This window comes from Staurois parvus, unplaced genomic scaffold, assembly GCF_062004578.1.
Source record: "Staurois parvus isolate SC_StPar_1 unplaced genomic scaffold, SC_StPar_1.0 ptg000544l, whole genome shotgun sequence".
NCBI lineage: Eukaryota > Metazoa > Chordata > Amphibia > Anura > Ranidae > Staurois > Staurois parvus.
Window position 1 is genome coordinate 6,104,882 of NW_028318340.1, and position 21,681 is coordinate 6,126,562.

Genomic DNA, 21,681 nt, shown 5'->3' on the forward strand with positions numbered 1-21,681 from the left:
TAGGGATCAGGGGAGGAAGGAACCGTATGGCCACACATCCTCCCCCTAGACTTCAGGTAAGGCCCGAGGACCCACACCCTCCATCCGTGAAAAACACACACATAAGAACAGAAAAAGTGACAAAACGTGGGAGTGGTAAATAAATAGAAAATAAAAAAGTGGTACCGTGCCTAATAGTGCACAGACCAGGCCCTGAGGCCTGTAGCAAAAATTGCCCCGGACTTAGCCAAAAGACCTGGTCCTTAGGGCGCTGTGCAAAAAGAAGTGAAAAACAGTGGCCATGTGTCATCTTCACACCGTGGGGTCCCACACCCAAGTGTTACTAGTGACACCCCTGGGAGCGTCTTCCCCAGGGGGCACTGAGTTTGCGGACTTTTTGCGTCCCCAGCCCCAGGCCAGACCAAGGTAGATCCATCCAAATCAGGAGGTACTGGGTCTTTCCAGTCTTCCCAGAGGAATTACTCCCAAGGCCCCAGAACGAATCATGGCGCTCCCTGGTTTCTGTCCCTCCGGTACTAGCCTTCCGGACCCCCATCATACCAGTGAGGGTACTATACAACAACCATCCCCGCAAAGCTAGAATGGTCGGGAGCACCCCCACTGGACACTGATAAGAACAGATACTACACTTGATCTTAGCCAAAAGGCCGAGAAGCGATGCCTGGATGGTCACATGATGCTACAAGATGTGACAGGCTAAGGCTAAGATTCATCTCTTGAACTTTTGAAATGAGAGGTACAGACTGAAGGCTGCCATGGACTAGGTAAGTGAGACATAAGCACATTGGGATGGCTTGGACAGAAAAGACATTAGAAAAGGCTTCCATTTATTATGAAAAGTGAAATTCTGCTTGAAAATGTGAGCTTGGCCTTTAAGAGGATGAGCTGAAAAGTGAATTCTGATTGGTCACTGAGGGCGCTGTACAACACTCCCCAATACAAACTAATTTGTTACAGGAGAAGGCTATTGGTCATGAGCCAAATCATTTGTCAATGTATTCATTTTGCCTGTGCCATCTTTGGTAGACTTCTAGGTAGCTCAAATCAAACTATTTGGTTATGTCAATAACATACCAGAAAGTGAGTAAAATGAAAAACCATATTTTTCTAAAAAGTCAGACTCACATTTATTATGTAATCCTAATTAAGCAAAACAAGAAATAAACAAGTTTCAAAAATCTCACAGCGAAAACATGTTTTTGTTTGCAATAAATAATTAATCTGCACAAACTATGTTTAGAGTCTGCATTCACATAATAATGGGGAAATTTGCATTTAAGTCTTATCAAAACACACAGAATGGAGTGTAAATAAATAGATAAATCTTTGAACACAATGCATGCATAACTAGGGGCAAGAACAGCCCAAAACTAGTGTTATAAAATAACACTATTAATAGCAGAACTGCTACAGTATCAGCATTAAAGGTTCCTCTGAGCCCAGGGAAAAGAAAAAACCCTTTGTGGGATTCAGAATTTTTCAAGTGTTTTCTGCAGCTGAACAGGCAGCTTATGCTGACTTGTATGCAATATGCAGCCTGCCTAATGAGTTATGAGGAGTAAGTTGCCCTACAACTGGGTCAATACAAACCAGATGACCCCCCTTGCAGGTCACCTAGACATCTTATCTTCAAAAGTGCACCCCCAATTCCTTGCTGGCCTTTATTAGCTTTGCAGATGAGACTATAATTAATCCTTTTCCCTGTAGTGACCACTACTGGGACTGCTACATCACTTCCTGTTAGCAAAGTAGATCCAGTTCTTCTAACAGCAGAAGATCTTGGGACTTGTAGTTCTATAACCAACACATACTGTATTTCTGAGTGCTGATTGAGTTAGTGAACCAGAAGGATGTTGAGAGAGCAGACATATTCTACAGCAAGGGACTGTCTCTCTCTCTTGGCATGGGATTCAGAGCTGAATACAGGGTCACTGCTGTTCTCCTCCAAGAAACAGATTACTGGCCTACTGCTGGGGGACACTGCACATCAGTTCAACATAGCATTGATGCCAATCTCCACACCGGGATCGTATTAGCTTCTCTGCATCAGCACTATCACTGCACATCCCTGCAAACAGCCAAGAGCCTGGGTAAGAAATCCTGTGAGCCTGGCCATGCTATCCATAGGATTGGTGAGCAGGCTGATGCCCAATCTCTTTCTGTCGTCACTCTAGAGACACTGCATGCAGATACCTTTACACTTCAGTTACCAGGAGACCTTTGCTTTGAGCAATACCACTGCATATCTGATTAACTTCATTTAATTACCAGTAGTCATGCTTGTGGGCCCTACCATTACTAGCAGAAGACAGTGAATACCACCATATCAGGAACTTTAAACATCGCAGGACTCAAGTTGTAATTTCTAGTTAAAGGGTAATTTTCTCTTCTAAGGCCATTTTCATTCAATTTGGGGTGCATATATCTATTTGTGCCAAAGTCTACATTTATATAAATCTCTGCATGCCTTGTTGTGGCACCAGTGGTATGGAAGGAGCTGATAAAAAGCGTTTTCTTTCCCTTTCTTGCTGCTGGTATTGCAATTAAATAGTTGAAGCTGACTGTACAATATGTTAAACATTGCTAATTGATTATTCCTATTTTACCAGTGTTCTGCATTTATACTGAGGTTGTATATCCTAAACCCATTATTCCTGTAGCTTACTCTTTTGAACAAGTCTAGTATAGAGGTGTTACTAAACAATTGTGTCTCTTGCATTATTTTTCTGTGCTATTGAAATATGTCTGAATCTAGAGTGTCAGAGGTGTTGGGAGACTTGCAAGGTCAGGGCAGTCAAGGCGGGCAAGCATTATCAAACAGTCCTGCAGGGGTAAAACTACATATGGGGGCTCATCTGAGATGTCTCCAGTGGTTAGTCCTAGCAAGTGGAGTCATGAGCAAAAGGGTGAAGAAATGACAGACTCAGCCACCGTGGTTGAGTGGAGCCGAGAGCAAGGCAGCCATCTGGTACTGTGTATGGTGATTGAGAAACCAGGCAGAAGGGACTGAGAGAGAAGTCCATTAGCTGGTAAAAAAATCTGGTGCAAGATCAGGGGATCTACCTCATTGACAGGAAGATGGAATTTGCTATGGACTGCATTTGAGTATTACTAGAGTAGAAGGGAGTTCTACATGTGTGCTTCCAGAAGGACAGCATAAGTTTGGCAGAAGGGGTTGAGGTCTGGGTGATCCCATTGCTGCTCACAGGTGAATAGTTGGGGGATCACCCCTGAGCAAAAAGTCCGGTGTCAGTGGATGTTGACCTAACCCAACTGGGTTTCCCCCTTCATTGTTCTACACAGACTGGAGCAAGCTAGTTGAGAACTTAGTACAGAATACTTCTGCTTTTTCTAGGGGTGGATTCTTCATGGGAGAGGAAGAGTTTGAAACCTGGATGGATCAAGCAACTTAGGCTGTGGAAGAATGGAATGTCCCAGAAGCAGTCAAGAGACAGAGCCTAATTGAAAGTCTTAGAGGGCCTGAAGCTGATGTGATTCACTTTATATGCTGTTTGGCCGAGTGCAGAAACTTCCAGATCCTTTGTGTAAGTTTGTACACAAACATCCAGTGTAGGGGTGAGAGACTTACTTTACTGGATAAAATTCTACATAAGCTTATCCTACAGAAAAGGATTGATATGGATAAAGTTTGACTGGAAGGTTCCTGATCTAATCACCCAAATGTGCTGAAACTATTATTTAAGGGATTGCAATCAACTCCCATTTTCCCTGAATTAGTGAGATTAGGTGAGAGAAGGAAGCTTTATTAGAGGAGAAGAATGAAGAACCAAGAGAACAGCCAAAATCAGCTTCCATGAAAGAAAAAATGTTGACTCAAGTGGTACAAGTAGATAAATATTTCACCGATGAGGATAGCGACAGGGAGACAGCAGCAGATGAACACTCAAGCTCATCGACCGCCACAATTGTCAGTGAGGCAGTCCAAGCTGATCTGCTAACTCAAGTTGCTCAAGTTCAAAATCAGATGCAGCAAAGCTTGCTGCGGGTAATGGAGACACAATTGAAAATGCAGGCAGGCAAACCAGATCAGATGGGAGCCAATGCTTCAGCCTATGAAGAGCAGAAGTGCTTCCGTGTGAAGAATCAGGACATTTTAGGGCTTAGTGACCCAGGAAAAGACTGAGTCAGACCTAATGGCTGAAGTACTAAGGGCAATACAGAAGCTTCTCCATGCTAAGAAAGGGGGGAAACTTCAGGGGGCCTCAGTGAAGGAGCTAACTGAAGGCCCTGAGAAAAGCCAGTGTTCCAATAGACAGAAGAGTCTGAAATCCAAACAAAATTGTAGGAAGAAGTTTTCTAGAAGCTCATCAAAATCCTCAACGAAGCTCAATCAAAAGCCACCAGAGCCAGGGGCAAATGTGTAGAGAGTCAATGCACCACCTCAATCTAAAGTCACTGTCAGATCATTCCAAAAACTAGCAGGGAGACCAGTGGGTCAAGCCAACCATGTAACGCCAATTGGTTTACCTGAGAAGCTTATAGGCCCCTCTTCTATATTGTCAGTTCAGGTGGAGAGAGTGTACACGAAAGCACAGCTAGACACTGGGGCCCAAGTGACCTTGCTATACAGAGACTTTTATGGCAAGTAAATATATCCCTTTGCGCAAGTTGGAAGAGTGGTAAATCTGGGGTATTGGTTCTGAAAAATTCCCCTATAATGCCAACATTTCAGTTAAAATAACTTTTGATCCCTCAACTGCAGGGAAGACAGAGACATTTAGCAGTTGTATGTTTCAGACCATCAGGGACAAGACAAAACTCTTTATTAATTGGAACCAACATTGACCTAGTAAGAAGGTTTCTTATTCCGCTAGCTGTGAATGAAGACCTCACACTCAAGGGAATACACCCTCAATTGCATTTATGCCTTTCGACGGGTGGTTCAGGAGCCCCAACAAAAGAAGTGGGAAGATTGTGGAGGCTGCAAGCCAGGGAAAAAGTGCTGCAGCCTGGTGAAATAGTCTTTATGAAGGACAAAGTCAAGTTGACTTGGGATCAGCCGGGGCCCTTTGTCATTTTGGTGACTGATTTCCAACAAGGAGATATGAGAGTGGAGCTGGTCCCTTAAATAGAGCCCACAAGATCCCTGTCCTTGAATGAAGGGGAGGTGCCAGTTATTCTCTAGAATGTTACTGACTCCCTTATCAGGTTAAGGCCCCGAATGTTAACTGGACAAGGGAGTTTGACTACTCCGATAACACTGATACTGATTTGATGAAGGGCGAGCCCAGAGAAAGCTACGAAGGGAAGTCTTCTTTCTCACACATCTCACTATCTCCTAAGAAGGAAGAAAAGTCAAGGATCACTTGTTAAGATGGGAAAAGATGTTTTCCAAGAATGACTTTGATGTGGGATATGCTAAAAGTGCTCAGCATAGGATTCGGCTGCAGGAAGACAGGTCGTTTAGGGAGAGAGCAAGGCGAATACCTTTGAGTGACTTAAAAGACCTCAGAGAACAACTTGCTGAACTGAAGAAGTCAGGAGTCATTAGAGAATCAAGAAGCCCTTACGGTTCTCCTGTAGTAGTCTTGAGGAAGCAAAATGGGACCCTGTGGATGTGTATTGCCTACAGAAATTTTAACAAAAGAACCATTCCTTATCAGTACACCACTCCTTGAATCGAAGATGCCCTTCAAAGTCTTTCGGAGGGGGAAATGGTTCGGTGTTCTAGATCTGAAAAGTGGGTACTGTCAGATCCCCATGCATCTGGATGATCGAGAAAAGATAGCGTTCTTCTGCCTATTAGGATTTTTTTAGTTCAATCGGATGCCTTAATGACTATCATGGTCTTCTTCCACATTCCAATGGCTGATAGCGCGTACAGTGGGGGATATGAAACTAACCGAGGTCTTGGTGTACTTGGATGACATCATCATTTTTGGGAAGACTTTGGAAGAACACAAAGTGAGACTTGAGGTTCTTCAAAGGCTTCATGAAGAAGGACTGAAGTTGTCATTGGAGAAATATCAGTTCTATCAAACTACTGTCACCTACATAAGTCATGTTGTTTAAGCAGAAGAGATTACCACTGATACTAAGAAATTGGAGGTGGGTACCACATGGCCCGGACCAAGTACAGTCACAAAACTGAGGTCTTTCCCAGGGTTCTGCTTCTATTATCAGAGATTTGTGGTGAATGTTGCAAAGATTGCCCGCCCACTCAATGCCTTACTACAGAGTGATGAAGGGAAAGGCAAAGGTGAAAATTGCAAGGCAAGTCAAGTGTGGCCAGAGACTCGAAGGTCACAAGAATCCATTCAAGAGAAGTTGACTTCCTCATGTAAGCAAGCCTTCCATCACCCCAAGAAAAGCCTCACGGAAGCCCCAGTACTGGCTTATGCATTTCCTACCACACCATATGAGCTCCATGCGGATGCCAGTTAAAATTGATGGGTGGGGTTCTATACCAAGACCAAGATGGGAGGTTACATTCCATAGCTTATGTAAGCTGAAATCTTCCTCAATCTGAGAAAAACTGTCGGGTACATATGTTGGAGTTTTTGGCCCTGAAGTGGGTCTTCATCGACTAATTAAAGCATTAAGACAGACAATAATCCCGTAATTTATCTTCTGACAACAGCCAAGCTAGATGCCACTGGACATTGTTGGCTAGCCACTTTGTCGGGATTTCAATTCAGTTTGAAATATTGACTGGGAGTAGGGAACCGAGATGCTAATGCTATATCCCAAAGAATACATAATCTGGATACAGGTGCACAAAGCTGGACTCATATGAAGTCTGAGGAAGTCCAGGCTTTGTGCCAAAGCATTGATCATCGGCACAAAGGAGCTGTTAGAGCTGAGGTCATTGGGGTTACCCTACTCGGCGTGCCCAAGTGCTACTGCGACTTGTCTGAAGTGAGAAGTGAGGGGCTCTTACAGTTGTCAAAGAGAGACTTGAAGGTGGCTCTGCAGTTTAACTTTGAAAGCTCTGACCAAACAAGATCTCAGCCTGCTTCTAAACAGTTCCATCATGAACTCCAGGTTAGTCTACAAAGAATGGGACCATGGGACCAACTGCAAGTACAGGACAGCATCATCTATTGGGGGGGGGGGGGGTCCTCCAGAAGATTTGGAAGAAAGGTGGCTGTTTCCAAGAGAAACACAGACAAGCTGTACTAATAGCTCTTCATGATGCACATGGGCACTTAGGACCAGATAGGACCTTTAGATTGGTTAGGGACTGCTTGCTTATACTGGCCTGTTATGAGAGCAGTAGTAGAGAGCTACTGTCACTCATGCTTACATTGCATTTAAAGGAAAACTCTACCAACCAAAGAGCTGCCCTCATGGGTCTCTTACAAAGTCAAAGGCCTATGGAGTTGGTGTTCATTGACTTTCTGTGCCTGGAACCCAATGTTGGTTGGAGAAGCAATGGTCTGGTGGTAACCAACCACTTTACTCAATATGCTCAAGCCTTCCCCACCAAGGATCAACAAGCAGTCAGTGTGGCAAAAGCACTGGTGGAAATGTTTTTTGCACTATGGTATGTGTAAACCATCAAGCATGTCAAGTTAACTGATTGCCTGTTTTCAGCCTTCCAGCTTCTTGCTCAGGTAGCCATACTAACATTAACACACACACACATTGGAAGCAGACCAGAAGAATAAGAATGCTACATAACAGCCCCAGACACGTGTTGTTTCTGTGCAACTCAAGAATTCCACCCTAGTTCTGGCCCAGTAGAGCTGGGATTAATAATTAAACTTTGAGGATCCCAGAACAAGAAGTACAAGTTGTCCACAGTAGGGACAACTTCTTATGAAACAGGACTTTGAAAAATGGTGATCTTTCATGTCTGTCAGCCACTCTTTTCCCTTCAGTTTGACACATGGACCATGTCATAAGTCAAAAGCGGTTATGGTTGCCTGTTATGGTTACTTGTTACCAAAGGTGTTGCCAAAAACTGAACATCCCTTCCAGAGATTATAAAAGGACATATCCAGATGCCTAAGTCAGGATCTTATGAGTATGTACTGGTCTGTATGGACATGTTTTCTGAGTGGCCAGAAGTTTGGCCAGTGGCAAAGACCACAGTAAAATGTGTTATCAGAAGTAGTTTGTAAGTACAGAGTCCCAGAAACTACAGAGTAACAGAGAAAATCATTTTATGGGAGAGTTCTTACAAGACGTTTTGAGGTGTTATTTTACAGCCCCTACCATCTACAATGTAGTGGAAAACGTAGAGTAACTAAGGGGATATAAAAAAACTAGAAAACTATGACCTGAATGTCTTCATGTTTTCTAAACTCCTAATGAGATATATAAACTCTCTCCCTATGAGATTTTGTTTGGAAGTGTGTTGCTCACTTTCTTATATCTTTCTCAGCATGTCTTCAATGTCTTCATGTTTTTTAAGCCCCTAAGATGATATATAAACTCTCTCCCTATGAGATTTTGTTTGGAAGTGTGTTGCTCACTTGCTTAAATCTTTCTCAGCAGCTGAAGTCCTCCACAGGGATCTCACAGAGAATGTTTCTGATCTCTTAAGGTTTTTGGCAAACTCATTTATGTGTTTTCTCCCCTAATTCTAATAGTTTGGAAGGATCTCGTAAACCAAAGCCAGATGACTTGAGGATTGTTAAGAGACATTTACTGTGCTCAGCATAAATGAGTACACCCCTTTTTAAAAATAAGATTTTAATAAATATCTCAATGACTACAAAAACACTTTCCAAAATGTTGACAAAACTGAGTTTTATAGAACATTTGTTTAGCTCATTACATGGAAGTCAAGTTAATAATATAACTTAGGTTACAAAATCTTCAGTTTTACTCAACTTAGTTTATACAAAAATGAATGCACCAAGTCTTCTAGGCATGGAATAAACAAGTTGACGACATATTGCAACATTGATCTTTATCCATTCTTCAAGAACGACCTCTTTTAGAGCCTGGATGCTGAATGGAGAGCGATGCTCAAATGGTCTCTTCAAAATTCCCCATAGGTGTTCGTTTGGGTTCAGGTCAGGAGACATACTTTGCCACTGAATCACTTTCAACCTATTCTTATTTAAAAACAATGGCCTTAGATGTGTGTTTTGGGTAATTATGTTGGAAAAGTGCATGATGACCAAGGGCACGCAGTGATGGTAGCATCTTTTCTTTCAATATAGAGCAGTACATCTGTGAATTCATGATACCATCAATGAAATGCAGCTCCCAGACACCAGCAGCACTCATGCAACCCCACAGAAGGACACGGACACCACTATGTTTCACTGTAGGCACCATGCATTTTTCTTTGTACTCCTTCACCTATGCAACACCATACAGTTTTGGAGCCTTCAGTTCCAAAAACATTTATCTTAGTCTCATCACTCCAGAGTACAGAGTCCCAGTAGTCTTCCTCTTTTTCAGCATGGGGCCTGGCAAATTCTAAATGGGCTTTTTTGTGCATTGGCTTTAGGAGAGGCTTCCTTCGTGGATGACACCCATGCATGCCATTCCTCTGTAGTGTATGCCGTATTGTGTCATGGGAAACAATCACCCCAATTTAGCTTTCTACTTCTTTGGCTAACTGCAGTGAACTCGCATGGCAATTTTTTCAACCTTTCTCATCAGAAGATGCTCCTGCTGAGGTGGTAACTTCCGTGGATGACCTGGATGTCTCTGTGAGATGGTTACAGTTCCATCTTTGTTAAATGTTTGTATCACTTTTGCTAAAGTATTCTGACTGATGAGTAAAGCTTTGCTGATCTTCTTGTAGCCTTCACCTTTCTTGTGTAAATTAATTATTTTCTTTCTCAGGCCTTGTGACATTTCTCTTCCATGTGGTGTCATTGCTGACATGAAACGAGAAGGGGTTTTCTTTGTTAAGTAAGACCTTTTTATAATCAACTGTCTGCTGGACATCTGTTTAATGAATAATTAGACTAATCTGTAGTTGAATTCTTGTTAATTAGGATTTTGTTGTCTAAAATGTAGCTTTGTTCCTAAGACTTTCATTGGGGTGTATTAATTTTTGCAGCATGGTCTGGAATGAATTTGTTAGGAAAAATACTTTTTTTGTGTGTGCAAATTAACAAATATTGTTTGCAATCAATGGCCCGCATTTGTGGGAGTATTTTGTAGTATAGTGTCCCATAGAAAATGTTGTTTCTGAAAGTAAAGTAAAGGTTTTCTGACAAATCTGTTGGGGTGTACTCATTTATGCTGAACACTGTATATACATACAGTATAAGGAAATGGTTGTAAACACAATACAGCATCTATTTCATGTACAGTTTACAAAACGCGATGGAAAAGTCACCTGGATCCAGCGGGTCCAGTGGCACCGAAGGAGCTGATAAGTCAACAAGCCTTTTCTTCCCCCTCTTGCTGCTAGTGTTGCAATGAAACAGTTGAAGTTTACTACTCATGACTGTAAACCCTGTTAAACATTGCTAATTGATTATTCCTATTTTACCAGTGTTCTATTTTTATGCATTAACTGAGGTTGTATATCCTAAATCCAATATTCCTATAGCCTACTCTTTTGAACAAGTCTAATATAGAGGCGTTACTAAAGAATTGTGTCTCTTGCATTATGCTTCATTATGCTTCTATACTATTGTCTGAACCCAGAGTGTCAGAGGTGTCGGGAGGCTTGCAAGGCCGGGGCAACCACTAGGGACAAGCATTATCAAGCAGCACCTGTGGGGGTAGCTCTACAACTAGAAAGCAAGAATATTTGTTGCCTGTCCCCTCAAAGCCAACCCAACACAGTAAGCTACAGGTGCACTACATAATTTTATATATATAGTAAATATATATATACTCATGTCTTAACCTAGTAAAGTCAGGGAATGAAGGTAGAAGTGGACCCATGGCATGCTCTGGAATCAAGGAGGCAATTGGTAAGGATTTCAAAGCACCAGGACCTATTAACTAATTCTCAGACTTGATCATTTCACACTGTGAAGTTAATTGTTATTTTGTAGAGAACATCTGATCACCGTGGATTGCTTTCATGCACACCATTTCCTTCCTCCTTCATCATTAGTTATAGAATTGTAAAGATCTGTGAATTAAATCACCCTATTATCCTTCTCTATATGCTATTTGGTTTGATAAAAATGCACTTCGACCTAATTGCAAGATGAAAAATCTTGCACTTTGTGCCTCAAATAAACTTTCAAATATGGACACACTCATCTGGACTGTGGCAACTTAACAATATTTTCAAAATTATCATTTTTATTTGGTTAAGTGTTTTATGCAATTAAGAAAACATACAGGTAACCCATCCCCTCTTCCGTTCCTTCCCTTGTGCTCTCTTTGAATATAAAGCAATCTAAGTAAAGCAGCTAAGACATCCTTGGTTCCACATGCAGTTAATTAAATACAATAATTTGCAATCTTTCAATCCAGAGAAGGAGCTAAACACAAACACCTGGTATGGTTATCTCACTATTTAAACAAAGGAAAAACAAAGCCAGCCCACAAAGAAAAGCACTAATACTTACCTGCCCAGCTACCTGTGCTGATGAACTCAACTGTCATCAGAAGATATTCTTCAGCATTTGACATTTTGCACACATTTGGGTGTATCAGATGCCTGGTCTTCAGCTCCGGGTGTGGTTCTTTTCACTGGTCCCTACATGCTTAGTGCTGTAATACCTAGTACACACAATGAGAAAAAAAGGAGGAAAAATACCATTTTCAAAGCTATTGTCCGATAATCTGATTGTTAATACCAGCCAGCCCGCAAAGAAAAGTACTAATACTTACCTGCCCAGCTACCTGTGCTAATGAACTCAACTGTCATCAGGAGATATTCTTCAGCATTTGACATTTTGCACACATTTGGGTGTATCAGATGCCTGGTCCTCAGCTGCAGGTGTGGTTCTTTTCACTGGTCCCTACATGCCTACTACTGTAATACCTAGTACACACAGTGAGAAAATAGGAGGAAAAATATCACTTTCAAAGCTATTGTCCGATAATCTGATCGTTAAAACGCAGCTTTCAAGAGTTGCCCATGACAGTTCATGAGAAATTATCCGAAGGGAAAAGCATGAAAACATTTCTTGTACAATACCAGAACAAATGATTTTCATTTAATAAGTACAGTATTCATTCAAAAAATTCAAGTGACCAAGACCGCACATGCTTGGAAACAAAAGAATACATTACAATATAATGCAATACAATATGTTACATTGCTTCCAAAGTTGTTTTACGCCATATGAGCATTTTGTTAACTTTAGTTATCTCTTCATTTTTGATATGAGACTACCATGGAAAAAAACATGGATGATCATTTGTCCGATATTTTCATCATATGTACAAGGCTTTAGTCCTGTATTGACAGAACTATACATATTAAAGATCACAATCCTATATTTTAAATAAATCTAACAAATAAATGAAACATATCTCAGTCATCATGAAATCATTTAAATTCTGCAGAAAAATATTGATGATACTGTATAATTTTATACGACGTTTCAAGCAGTGGTCTCCAAACTGCAGCCCTGGGGCCAGATATGGCCCTTTCCTTGCTTTTATCTGGCCCTTGGGGTACTATTTCATCTACTGATACCAACAATTGGGTATAACTCCCCCCACTTACAACAATAAAGGGGGCACAATTCCTCCTAGTGACACAAATGATAGGGTCCAATGACATCAATGATGGGGCAGAATTCCTCCCACTGACACCAAACAATAAGGCATTACTTTTTTTCCTCAGTTCTTGGAACCAGTCTGGCCCTCGTAATTAGAGATGAGCGAAGTATTCAAAAATTCGATTCGGCTGATTCGGCGAATTCGCGGAATAAATTCGATTCGAGTCGAATATATTCGCTGCGAATTTAACTTATAAAAAGGGTGTTTCTAGGCTTCAGAGAGCCTTTATATTAGTGCAGAACACTGTACCTTTAATTTAAATGCCCTTGGAGTCTGCTGGGGAAGAGAAATAATACTGTCAGTCAGTATGACATGCAGATGAGTGCCGTCGATCTTAGAATCACCGCACACTTCACTCATTTGGGCAGTCACGGGGCCAAAACCAGAGTGTGGAGCCACAGTGTGGCGGTGGAGGCAGCAGCAATGGGAGGCCATACAGCACCCTATGAAAAAATGGAACCCACCAGCAGTGTGAGGAGACCTGAAAGTGGCACATGGCAGAGTGTGGCGATGGAGACAGCAGCAATGGGAGGCCGTACAGGGACCCATGACACACTCTGGACCTGGCAGCAGCATGAGGAGGCGGTACAGGGGTCCATGACAGATTACGGGCCTGGCAGCAGCATGAGGAGTCGGTACGGGGGCCCATGGCAGATTACGGGCCTGGCAGCAGCAATGGGAGGCCGTACAGGAACCCATGACACACTCTGGACCTGGCAGCAGCATGAGGAGGCAGAACAGGGGCCCATGACAGATTACGGGCCTGGCAGCAGCATGAGGAGTCGGTACGGGGGCCCATGGCAGATTACGGGCCTGGCAGCAGCAATGGGAGGCCGTACAGGGACCCATGACACACTCTGGACCTGGCAGCAGCATGAGGAGGCGGTACAGGGGCCCATGACAGATTACGGGCCTGGCAGCAGCATGAGGAGTCGGTACGGGGGCCCATGGCAGATTACGGGCCTGGCAGCAGCAATGGGAGGCCGTACAGGGACCCATGACACACTCTGGACCTGGCAGCAGCATGAGGAGGCGGTACAGGGGCCCATGACAGATTACGGGCCTGGCAGCAGCACGAGGAGTCGGTACGGGGGCCCATGGCAGATTACGGGCCTGGCAGCAGCAATGGGAGGCCGTACAGGGACCCATGACACACTCTGGACCTGGCAGCAGCATGAGGAGGCGGTACAGGGGCCCATGACAGATTACGGGCCTGGCAGCAGCATGAGGAGTCGGTACGGGGACCCATGGCAGATTACGGGCCTGGCAGCAGCAATGGGAGGCCCGTAATCTGCCAGCACCCTATGACAAAATGGAACCCACCAGCAGTGTGAGGAGACCTGAAAGTGGCACATGGCAGAGTGTGGCGATGGAGACAGCAGCAATGGGAGGCCGTACAGGGACCCATGACACACTCTGGACCTGGCAGCAGCATGAGGAGGCGGTACAGGGGCCCATGACAGATTACGGGCCTGGCAGCAGCATGAGGAGTCGGTACGGGGGCCCATGGCAGATTACGGGCCTGGCAGCAGCAATGGGAGGCCATACAGCACCCTATGACAAAATGGAACCCACCAGCAGTGTGAGGAGACCTGAAAGTGGCACATGGCAGAGTGTGGCGATGGAGACAGCAGCAATGGGAGGCCGTACAGGGACCCATGACACACTCTGGACCTGGCAGCAGCAAGAGGAGGCGGTACAGGGGCCCATGGCAGAGTGGCGAAGCGTAAGCAGCTTAAATTGAAGGCCATACAGAGGCCTATGTTAAAAATAATAACATGTTTGGGGCATGATTCATGGCGGATTTAGTCAGTTGTGTCAGGAACTGGTGGTTTGAAATCCAGACTAATCCACGCCTGATTCATTTTCACAAACGTCAGTCTCTCCACACTTTGGGTGTTACAATACCTCCTGCCGCACTAAACACGCGCTCCGATGCCACGCTACTGGCCGGGCATGACAGCCTTTCAAGGGCAAATTCAGCTAGTTGGGGCCAAAGGTCAAGTTTCGTTGCCCAGTAGTCAAGGGGATTGTCTACCTCGGTTGGCAGGGTGCTGTCCAAGTAGGCCCAAGCCTGTTGTTTGAGCTCCTGCTCCAGGTCCACCTGATGCTGCTGCTGCTGCGGCTGGTTAGTAGTTTCCTCACTGCGCTGGTGAAGAAAGCTACTCATCATCGACTGCAGACTGAGGCAGCCGCTGCTGGTGGAGCTGCCACTGCTCCTACCACCCCACCCCTCCCCTGCTGCCATGGCAGCGGAACGCGAGCGCACAGGGCCCACAGTGTCTGAGGATGGACGTTGGCGCAGAAAGGCAGAGACCAACTGACTACATAGGTGGTTTTTATAGTACGTTATTTTGGCCTCCCTCTCAGCAGGTGTGAAAAAGGCCACCATTTTTGAACGGTAGCGAGGGTCCAACAAGGTGGACAGCCAAAAGTCATCCCTCTGTCTGATGGTTATTATTTGGCTGTCGCTACGCAAGCAACCGAGCATGCTATGGGCCATTTGTGCTAAGGAATGCGAGGGACTCCCTGCCTCCATCTCCACAGCATACTGCCACGGTGCGTCTGGGTCCTCTGTCTCCTCCTCTACCAGATGCTCCTGCTCCTCCACTCCTGTCCGCTGAGTGGAAAAACCACCCATTTCACTCAATAATTCCTGAGCACCAATGTCCTCCTCTACCTCCTCCTCTTCTTCCTGTCCTGCCCCCACAGGGGTCATGTGGCGTTGAGATCTGTGCGCCACGTCTACCGCACCCTGACCAGCCATTGTTAACAGCATTTGTTCCAGGACGTGCAACAGAGGAATGACGTCGTTCATCCCATAGTCCTGCCGACTCACGAATAGCGTGGCCTCCTCAAAGGGCCTGAGCAAGCGGCAGGTGTCACGCATGAGCTGCCAATGGCTGACATCTAAGTTACACAGGGGAGTACCTTTATCCGCTTGTAACATCAGGAAATCGGTGATGGCCTTTCGCTGTTCGTAAAGGCGGTTAACATATGTAGGGTTGAATTCCACCTTGTTGCAACGTCACAGCATGAGGAGTCGGTACGGGGGCCCATGGCAGATTACGGGCCTGGCAGTAGCAATGGGAGGCCCGTAATCTGCCAGCACCCTATGACAAAATGGAACCCACCAGCAGTGTGAGGAGACCTGAAAGTGGCACATGGCAGAGTGTGGCGATGGAGACAGCAGCAATGGGAGGCCGTACAGGGACCCATGACAGATTACGGGCCTGGCAGCAGCATGAGGAGGCGGTACAGGGGCCCATGACAGATTACGGGCCTGGCAGCAGCAATGGGAGGCCCGTAATCTGCCAGCACCCTATGACAAAATGGAACCCACCAGCAGTGTGAGGAGACCTGAAAGTGGCACATGGCAGAGTGTGGCGATGGAGACAGCAGCAATGGGAGGCCGTACAGGGACCCATGACACACTCTGGACCTGGCAGCAGCATGAGGAGGCGGTACAGGGGCCCATGGCAGATTACGGGCCTGGCAGCAGCAATGGGAGGCCCGTAATCTGCCAGCACCCTATGACAAAATGGAACCCACCAGCAGTGTGAGGAGACCTGAAAGTGGCACATGGCAGAGTGTGGCGATGGAGACAGCAGCAATGGGAGGCCGTACAGGGACCCATGACACACTCTGGACCTGGCAGCAGCATGAGGAGGCGGTACAGGGGCCCATGGCAGATTACGGGCCTGGCAGCAGCAATGGGAGGCCCGTAATCTGCCAGCACCCTATGACAAAATGGAACCCACCAGCAGTGTGAGGAGACCTGAAAGTGGCACATGGCAGAGTGTGGCGATGGAGACATGGGCCCCCTGGCCACGCTTGACTTTCTGGCCACATAGTCGACATACGGCTACGTTTACTTCCTCGGGCGGCTTGACGAAAAATTGCCACACCGCCGAGTAGGAAACTTTGCCCCCGCTACTCCTCACTGGCTGACTGCTACTTCCTTCCTGCACACCGGCACCACTACTGGCCGTGGTGGTAGGCTGCAGTGGAGCTGGTGCTCTACTCCGTGGCCGTTTGCCTCCACTGACACTGCTGTGACCCTGCTGCCTCCTGGGCAACCCACTGACTGTTTTGCTCGCTGCCAAGCTGGCACCCTCTTCTCCTGATGATGCGGAAGCAATAGCCTGATGACGACGAGGCTGCCAAGTGCGATCAGCCTCATCATCATCAATTAGGGTCTCCGCCTCACTACTAGCCCCCTCGGCTGCGTGTGGGTCAGGAGACAGACCTGTCTCTAGACCGGCTACCGAGCCACTCTCCTCGCCAGTACTTCTTCGCCTGGCTGCTGAAGAGGCGGATGTCTCCCCCCGTTCCTGACCGCCCTCTGTTAGCTCTTCCTCACTGTACAGTGGGGCTGAGCCCACAGCATGCGATACTTCGCTTGGTGAGGGAACACCAAAGGACAGGGGCAGGTAGAGGACACGTGATTTCAGTGGGCTTGCTCCCGGGCCATGCCAACTAACGGTTGTGTCTGACGTACCCACCGACCGTTGGCTGTAGGTGTCAGAGGTGACCTGGGAAGAGGAAGACGACCGAGCCAACCAATCGATGACGGCAGGGTTGTCGGTGGAGACACGACCGATGGATGACACCGGGAGCACTGGCCTCTGGCTGCGACTAGTGCTGCCTCGACCCCTTCCTCTGCTGCCACGTCTGCTCACTCCTGAAACATTGCCTCCTCTGCCACTCCTCTGCGTGTTGTCTGACATACTCTTTAATTCAACGATTCTGTGTCCCTGAGTAACAATTCTGTGTCCCTGAGTAACAATTCTGTGTCCCTCAGTAACGATTCTGTGTCCCTCAGTAACAATTCTGTGTCCCTGAGTAACAATTCTGTGTCCCTGAGTAACGATTCTGTGTCCCTCAGTAACGATTCTGTGTCCCTCAGTAACGATTCTGTGTCCCTCAGTAACAATTCTGTGTCCCTGAGTAACAATTCTGTGTCCCTGAGTAACAATTCTGTGTCTGTCCCTGAGTAACAATTCTGTGTCCCTGAGTAACAATTCTGTGTCCCTGAGTAACAATTCTGTGTCTGTCCCTGAGTAACAATTCTGTGTCTGTCCCTGAGTAACAATTCTGTGTCCCTCAGTAACAATTCTGTGTCCCTCAGTAACAATTCTGTGTCCCTCAGTAAAAATTCTGTGTCTGTCCCTGAGTAACAATTCTGTGTCCCTCAGTAACAATTCTGTGTCCCTCAGTAACAATTCTGTGTCCCTCAGTAAAAATTCTGTGTCTGTCCCTGAGTAACAATTCTGTGTACCTGAGTAACAATTCTGTGTCCCTCAGTAACAATTCTGTGTCCCTCAGTAACAATTCTGTGTCCCTCAGTAACAATTCTGTGTCTGTCCCTGAGTAACAATTCTGTGTCCCTGAGTAACAATTCTGTGTCCCTGAGTAACAATTCTGTGTCCCTGAGTAACAATTCTGTGTCGGTCCCTGAGTGACAATTCTGTGTCCCTGAGTAACAATTCTGTGTCCCTCAGTAACAATTCTGTGTCCCTCAGTAACAATTCTGTGTCTGTCCCTGAGTAACAATTCTGTGTCCCTCAGTAACAATTCTGTGTCCCTGAGTAACAATTCTGTGTCCCTCAGAAACAATTCTGTTTCCCTCAGTAACAATTCTGTGTCCCTGAGTAACAATTCTGTGTCCCTCAGTAACAATTCTGTGTCTGTCCTTGAGTAACAATTCTGTGTCCCTCAGTAACAATTCTGTGTCCCTCAGTAACAATTCTGTGTCCCTCAGTAACAATTATGTGTCCCTCAGTAACAATTCTGTGTCTGTCCCTGAGTAACAATTCTGTGTCCCTCAGTAACAATTCTGTGTCCCTGAGTAACAATTCTGTGTCCCTCAGTAACAATTCTGTGTCTGTCCCTGAGTAACAATTCTGTGTCCCTCAGTAACAATTCTGTGTCTTTCCCTGAGTAACAATTCTGTGTCCCTGAGTAACAATTCTGTGTCCCTGAGTAACAATTCTGTGTCCCTCAGTAACAATTCTGTGATCCTCAGTAACAATTCTGTGTCTGTCCCTGAGTAACAATTCTGTGTCCCTGAGTAACAATTCTGTGTCCCTGAGTAACAATTCTGTGTCCCTCAGTAACAATTCTGTGTCTGTCCCTGAGTAACAATTCTGTGTCCCTGAGTAACAATTCTGTGTCTGTCCCTGAGTAACAATTCTGTGGCCCTAAGTAACGATTCTGTGTCCCTGAGTAACAATTCTGTGTCCCTCAGTAACAATTCTGTGTCCTTCAGTAACAATTCTGTGTCTGTCCCTGAGTAACAATTCTGTGTTCCTGAGTAACAATTCTGTGTTTGTCCCTGAGTAACAATTCTGTGTCCCTCAGTAACAATTCTGTGTCCCTGAGTAACAATTATGTGTCCCTGAGTAACAATTCTGTGTCTGTCCCTGAGTAACAATTCTGTGTCCCTGAGTAACAATTCTGTGTCCCTCAGTAACAATTCTGTGTCCCTCAGTAACAATTCTGTGTCTGTCCCTGAGTAACAATTCTGTGTCCCTGAGTAACAATTCTGTGTCCCTCAGTAACAATTCTGTGTCCATGAGTAACAATTCTGTGTCCCTGAGTAACAATTCTGTGTCCCTCAGTAACAATTCTGTGTCCCTCAGTAACAATTCTGTGTCTGTCCCTCAGTAACAATTCTGTGTCCCTCAGTAACAATTCTGTGTCCCTCAGTAACAATTCTGTGTCTGTCCCTGAGTAACAATTCTCTGTCCCTGAGTAACAATTCTGTGTCCCTCAGTAACAATTCTGTGTCCCTCAGTAACAATTCTGTGTCTGTCCCTGAGTAACAATTCTGTGTCCCTCAGTAACAATTCTTTGTCCCTCAGTAACAATTCTGTGTCTGTCCCTGAGTAACAATTCTGTGTCCCTGAGTAACAATTCTGTGTCCCTCAGTAACAATTCTGTGTCCCTCAGTAACAATTCTGTGTCCCTCAGTAGCAATTCTGTGTCCCTGAGTAACAATTCTGTGTCCCTGAGTAACAATTCTGTGTCCCTCAGTAACAATTCTGTGTCCCTCAGTAACAATTCTGTGTCCCTCAGTAACAATTCTGTGTCCCTCAGTAACAATTCTGTGTCCCTGAGTAACAATTCTGTGTCCCTCAGTAACAATTCTGTGTCCCTCAGTAGCAATTCTGTGTCCCTGAGTAACAATTCTGTGTCTGTCCCTGAGTAACAATTCTGTGTCCCTGAGTAACAATTCTGTGTCCCTGAGTAACAATTCTGTGTCCCTCAGTAACAATTCTGTGTCCCTCAGTAACAATTCTGTGTCCCTCAGTAACAATTCTGTGTCTGTCCCTGAGTAACAATTCTGTGTCCCTCAGTAACAATTCTTTGTCCCTCAGTAACAATTCTGTGTCTGTCCCTGAGTAACAATTCTGTGTCCCTGAGTAACAATTCTGTGTCCCTCAGTAACAATTCTGTGTCCCTGAGTAACAATTCTGTGTCCCTCAGTAACAATTCTGTGTCCCTCAGTAGCAATTCTGTGTCCCTGAGTAACAATTCTGTGTCCCTGAGTAACAATTCTGTGTCCCTCAGTAACAATTCTGTGTCCCTCAGTAACAATTCTGTGGCCCTAAGTAACGATTCTGTGTCCTTGAGTAACAATTCTGTGTCCCTGAGTAACAATTCTGTGTCCATGAGTAACAATTCTGTGTCCCTCAGTAACAATTCTGTGTCCCTCAGTAACAATTCTGTGTCTGTCCCTGAGTAACAATTCTGTGTCCCTGAGTAACAATTCTGTGTCTGTCCCTGAGTAACAATTCTGTGTCCCTGAGTAACAATTCTGTGTCCCTCAGTAACAATTCTGTGTCCCTCAGTAACAATTCTGTGTCTGTCCCTGAGTAACAATTCTGTGTCCCTGAGTAACAATTCTGTGTCCCTGAGTAACAATTCTGTGTCCCTCAGTAACAATTCTGTGTCCCTCAGTAACAATTCTGTGTCTGTCCCTGAGTAACAATTCTGTGTTCCTCAGTAACAATTCTGTGTCCCTGAGTAACAATTCTGTGTCCCTCAGTAACAATTCTGTGTCCCTGAGTAACAATTCTGTGTCCCTGAGTAACAATTCTGTGTCCCTCAGTAACAATTCTGTGTCCCTCAGTAACAATTCTGTGTCCCTCAGTAACAATTCTGTGTCTGTCCCTGAGTAACAATTCTGTGTCTGTCCCTGAGTAACAATTCTGTGTCCCTCAGTAACAATTCTGTGTCCCTGAGTAACAATTCTGTGTCTGTCCCTGAGTAACAATTCTGTGTCCCTGAGTAACAATTCTGTGTCCCTGAGTAACAATTCTGTGTCTGTCCCTGAGTAACAATTCTGTGTCCCTGAGTAACAATTCTGTGTCCCTCAGTAACAATTCTGTGTCCCTGAATAACAATTCTGTGTCTGTCCCTGAGTAACAATTCTGTGTCCCTGAGTAACAATTCTGTGTCCCTGAGTAACAATTCTGTGTCCCTGAGTAACAATTCTGTGTCCCTCAGTAACAATTATGTGTCTGTCCCTGAGTAACAATTCTGTGTCCCTCAGTAACAATTCTTTGTCCCTTAGTAACAATTCTGTGTCTGTCCCTGTGTAACAAATCTGTGTCCCTGAGTAACAATTCTGTGTCCCTGAGTAACAATTCTGTGTCCCTCAGTAACAATTCTGTGTCCCTCAGTAACAATTCTGTGTCCCTCAGTAACAATTCTGTGTCTGTCCCTGAGTAACAATTCTGTGTCCCTGAGTAACAATTCTGTGTCCCTGAGTAACAATTCTGTGTCCCTCAGTAACAATTCTGTGTCCCTCAGTAACAATTCTGTGTCTGTCCCTGAGTAACAATTCTGTGTCCCTGAGTAACAATTCTGTGTCTGTCCCTGAGTAACAATTCTGTGTCCCTGAGTAACAATTCTGTGTCCCTGAGTAACAATTATGTGTCCCTCAGTAACGATTCTGTGTCCCTCAGTAAGAATTCTGTGTCCCTGAGTAAAAATTCTGTGTCCCTGAGTAACAATTCTGTCTGTCCCTGAGTAACAATT

The 21,681-nt window shown here is 45.2% G+C and overlaps 1 pseudogene; it reads right to left on the reverse strand.

Moving 5' to 3' along the window:
• Positions 1-543: 543 nt before the first annotated feature.
• Positions 544-659, reverse strand: LOC149451247 (U2 spliceosomal RNA; annotated as a pseudogene).
• Positions 660-21,681: the final 21,022 nt, after the last annotated feature.